Source organism: Ursus maritimus, unplaced genomic scaffold, assembly GCF_017311325.1.
Source record: "Ursus maritimus isolate PB19 unplaced genomic scaffold, ASM1731132v1 scaffold_20, whole genome shotgun sequence".
Classification (NCBI taxonomy): domain Eukaryota; kingdom Metazoa; phylum Chordata; class Mammalia; order Carnivora; family Ursidae; genus Ursus; species Ursus maritimus.
Window position 1 is genome coordinate 29,655,797 of NW_024424453.1, and position 4,795 is coordinate 29,660,591.

The 4,795-nt window shown below is 41.5% G+C and overlaps 1 protein-coding gene across 2 annotated transcripts in view; it reads right to left on the reverse strand.

Moving 5' to 3' along the window:
- DNAJC13 (DnaJ heat shock protein family (Hsp40) member C13) overlaps nucleotides 1-4,795 on the reverse strand; it is a 119,689-nt gene extending 114,894 nt beyond the window's left edge. Inside the window, exon 1 of one of the 2 annotated variants that reach the window (XM_040636812.1) lies at nucleotides 4,563-4,795. The gene's annotated coding sequence lies outside the window, so the exon portion shown is untranslated. The remainder of the gene's footprint in view (nucleotides 1-4,562) is intronic. The other variant, XM_040636813.1, reaches the window with a different exon arrangement.

Genomic DNA, 4,795 nt, shown 5'->3' on the forward strand with positions numbered 1-4,795 from the left:
TTAAGAAAAAAAAAAAAGCACTGCTGTAGTCCCCCCCCCCCATCCACAGGAAATGTGTTCCAAGGCACCCAGTGGATGCCTGAAACCACATAGTACCAAATCCCATACATACTCTTTCCCTGTATGTACATACCTATAATAAAGTTTAATGTATAAATTAGGTACATTGACACATTAACAATAAGATAAAACAATTGTAACAATATACTCCAATGTTATGTGAATGTGGCCTCTCTCAAAGTATCTTACTGCACTACACTCAGCCGCCTTTTGATTTGAGATAAAATGCCTATGTGATGAGATTATATGAGGTAAATAGCACAGGCACTGTGATATAGCATTAGGCGACTACTGACCTTCTGACAATCCATTAGGAGGATCATCTGATCTGGGCTCTACTGACCTCAAGTAACTGCAACTATGAAAAGTGAATAAGGGATGACTACTGTACTATGATTTAGTGGATGGAGCTAGATACTCCTCAATGTACAAGACAGTCCCACAGGTTGAAGAACTACCCTCAACTGACCTCAAATATCCAACTGGGCATTAACATAAGTAAAAACCTATTTATAACCAATCCCAATTTTAATTCTGTATTAAATATAAATCACAAAGTACATTTTGCAGAGTTTAATATGCACATAATCTTCTAGGAATGCACTATCATGTAAATGGAGAGATTATACTTTTGAGTCCTCTTGGCTTTTGTTTGACAGTATCTATATTTTGTCTTCATTTTTGAAAAATATTTTTGCTGTTTTTTTCTTTTGGTACTTTAGTCACTCAACTGTCTTCTTGTTTGCATGGTTTCTCTGCTTTAACTCTTCATTCGTCTGCATAGGTTTCTCTTTTCTTTGGCTACCTTCAAGATTTTCTCTGTCCTTTGCTTACCTCAGTTTAAATATGATGTTAAGGTATGTTTTCGGTTTGCGGGGGCGGGGGGGGGGCATTTATCTTGCTTGGTGTTCTCTAAAGCTTCTGAATCTGTGGTTTGATGTCTGACATTAATTTTGGAAACTTTTCTATTTCCTCAAATATTTTAGTATTTCTTCTACTCTGTTCTCTCTTCTTCTGGGATTCTAAACATTTATATACTAAAATGTTTAATACTATCCCCAAGCTCTAGGGTGTTTCATTTTAACTTTTGGTGTGTGTGTGTCAGTTGGGTAATTTCTTCTACCATTTATAAATTCACTGAAATTCTGATAAGCCCAAAAGCATTCTTCATTTCTTTACTATGTAATAATACCTCTAGCATTTCTTTTGATTCTCAAAGTTTCTATCAGCTAAAATTACCCATCCGATCTTGCATGTTATCCACTCTTCAGTTCAACCTTTAACATCATAGTCATTTTAAATTCCCTAGCAGATAACAGCATCTAAGTTAATCTAAGTGTACTTCATGACTGCTTTCTCTAGAGAAATTTTTTTTTTTGCCTTTTTGTGTGCCTTATAATTTTTGGTTGAAAGCTGGACAACTATAGAACAGTAGAGACTGAGGTAAATAATTTTTGTGACTGGAAATGGGCACGTCTTTTCTTTGCTAGGTCTTCGTGTTAATCTGTTTAGGAGTTGGGATGGATTTATGATTTGCCATTGCTATGGTTATTCTCAGTGTACCACAGGCTTCAAAAATCTACAGAATAGCTGGTGCCTATGGTGGGGAATGGTTTACTAAAGCAATGTCTTATCTGATTCTTTGTGCTGTGCCTCTTTGCATGTTGTTGTTCCTAGTAATATTCTGCATTCACTTGTTATTCAAAACTTCTTATAGCGGCAGGGGGTTGGAGAGAGAGTCTTTGTAGTTCTGAGTAAGGTTCAGTCTTAGGCATACACTATAACCCTGGATCTCAGGGATGTGATCTTGTTCCTCCCAGCCGCAGTTTTAAGCTCAGTGCCCCCTCCCAGAGAAGATTCTTTCCCCTTCTCGTGCATTGCCCCAGCTCAATGAACAGGCCAGAAGAGATGCCCTTACCTTCACAGATTAAGGTTATTGTTCCATGAAAGAGACAGAGAAAGAATCAAAGTTTTGTGCCCCTCTTGAAAGCTCTCTGCTGCTTTTCCTCTCCTCAAGGTCAGCACCACAACAGACACTCCCCAGGGTTCTTCCCAATCTTTTCTAAGAATACCTAGTGAGCTTGTGGTGAAAGAGCTTGGAAGAAGGTGCACTCAGCCTTCATCAACTTGTCAGCTACTCTAGCTGAACTCTTCTTACCAGTGTCCAGTTGTGTCCAATGAAGGTGACACTGAATTCATGTATACCCTTTCTCCTTAAAAGATTGGCCAATGGTTTTGCTCTGTGACCTCAGTTCTTTAACAGTTCTCCAAAAAAAAGTCAAGATTTTAAAGTAAGTCCCATTCTTTTTTGGTGCAACAGTGAACGCAAAGCTTCTTTTTGTCCCAGCACCAAAGCCAGAAGGTGGTTATATTATTTAAAAACTATCTCCAGATAATAGAGTTGTTACAAATTGTTTGGAATAAAAAGGGAGTCTTTATTGGATTTAATGAAGTTGAGAAACACTGACTTACAGGATTTCTTTCAAAACAACTCCCCTTTAACCACTGCTAAATATTACAGTCAACATTTAGGCCTAAAACTATTAGCAACCAAATCTTTGCTATAGTTTATCTGCACAGCCTTGCTTCTATCTGAAAGGTAAATGCAATGAAAATCACCTGTGTAAACAGAACTGGTTAAGGAATGGAACCAAATTAGTTAAAGCAGATCCTTTTTATTTCAACTGTAATTTAGTATCTATTGAGAACCAGATTCCATTATCAACCTTTTTACAAATTTAATAAAGCCAGCATTGTTATAGTCCACCTCAGCAACTACCTCCTATTTATTTGTGGATAAAGTTAAATTCTTACGAATAACTCCTGATCTCCATGATTCCATAACTTTTGCACTGATAATGTTCATACAGTTTAGCCTATATACTACTGTCACTTTAGAAAAAGAGGTACATTCATTGTCTCCCGGTGGAATACAAATGGTGGTATTTTCCATAAACTGAACTATAGACTTAAGGTTCTTGACATTCCTATCTCTTAATAACCCTCTGACTATTCTTTTCCTCCCTTAATATGTTCTACTTCCTGTTTTCAAACTAGGAATACAGTGTAACATTTTCTCAACAGGACTTAATGCCCCATTGTGATAATAATAGCAAAAGCCAGGTTTGAGATATAGCTCCTTAAAACACTGTTTCATATTACATTTCAAATGTTAACAAGGTTTTAGGTTATATGCTAAATTCAGTCAAACAATATAGCACTTTACAGAAAGCAAAGAAATGTGAATCAAGTCTTTTTCGGATAGCGAGTTTCTGACGAGTTTTTGAAATTTCCTTTTTTAAATTTTTTAGGGCAAATCTTATTTCATATTCCCATAGACTCACAAAGTACTGGTAATGTACTACAAAACCTGACCACTGTAATTTCCTCAAACTCTGCAGACGGTACTTTCAAACCTAGAAATCGATCAGATCCATAAAGTAAAAAAGAAAACACAGCAAGAAAGACAATCACTGGGGCAGATCCCGAAGAAATATTCTGTATTTTTTTTCGCGAAAACCTTACACTCCAAAAGGCTCAAAATAACCCTACAGTGTAAAGCCCTTCACAGAGGAGGTAAAAGCACCAGGCATAGGCTCTCCTGTTTGGAAGAAATCACAGTAGGGTAAAAGGGAAAAGCAAAGAGAAATCATTACTTTAGGAGTCCATAGCCTCGTAAGGGGGGGGGGGATTTTTTTTAAACCCCCCCCCCAACGACTGATGAAACAATCTCAAAACAGGAGTAACTGAACAACCTACAATAAGACAGTTTAAGGGAAGGCACTCTTCTTAAGTCTAATGAGTCAAATCTGCGTTTAACCGCCTCTTCACTGAGCGTCTGAGTCCTACTTCACCCATTCCAAAGGCCACATTCAGAGGCAAAACCACAGCAGTGAAGGAAAGGCCACTGAAAATAAGCTCCCCTGCAGGAAAGGAAACACCTGGGGGGTAAACTTGATTTTGAAAAAGGGAAAGACTGGAGAAGAAACGACGCGGGTGCTCCCCATCTCCACACGAAATGAAACAAAGCTAAGCAAAGAAAGTCAAAGTCTACACCGGACGTGGGAGGGAAGGAGGGAAGGAGGGTCGCGTACCCCAGGAAACAAGAGTTGCCGGCAACCAGCAGAAAGTGTGTTCAGACTAGGAAGCTGGAAGGGAATCCTGAGGGCGGAGCCCAGAAGGTAATAAGGGGTGTGTGGGGGTAAGGATGTACAGAGGTGCTCTGGGGACCATGGTGGGTAGAAAACGAAAAAATAATCCAAAAAAGAGGGGTGGGCTGAACAAGGCAGCGCCCAGGGAAAATGTCATTTGGAGCCGGGGGATCCGACGGGCGGAACCAGACCAGCAGCCTTGGGGGAGGGTAATCGGCTTTCCCTAGCAGCTGGAGGCTGCGGCGGCCAAGACACCACCCGTCTTTTTTCTTGTCCTTAGCCCCCCAGGTCCCCGTGGCGTGGGGAGGGGGTAAGGCAGAGCCCCAGAGGCCGGTGCCCGGAGTGGTTTACCTTCGCGGGAGACTGGAGAGGCTCCAGCCCGAGCTCCTCCCGCCGCCGGCTCTGCGTCCGGAGTGAAATGAGGCGCCCTCCGGCCTCCTCCCCCTCACCACTTCCCCTTTCCCCCGTCGGGGCCCTGTAGCTCCGCTGCCGCGGGTTCCTGGAGCCGCGGCGGCGCGGCCTCCCCGCCCCCTCCGCCTCCTCCCTCTGCCTCTCAGAGGCTCACTCTGGAGGCCGCCATCTTC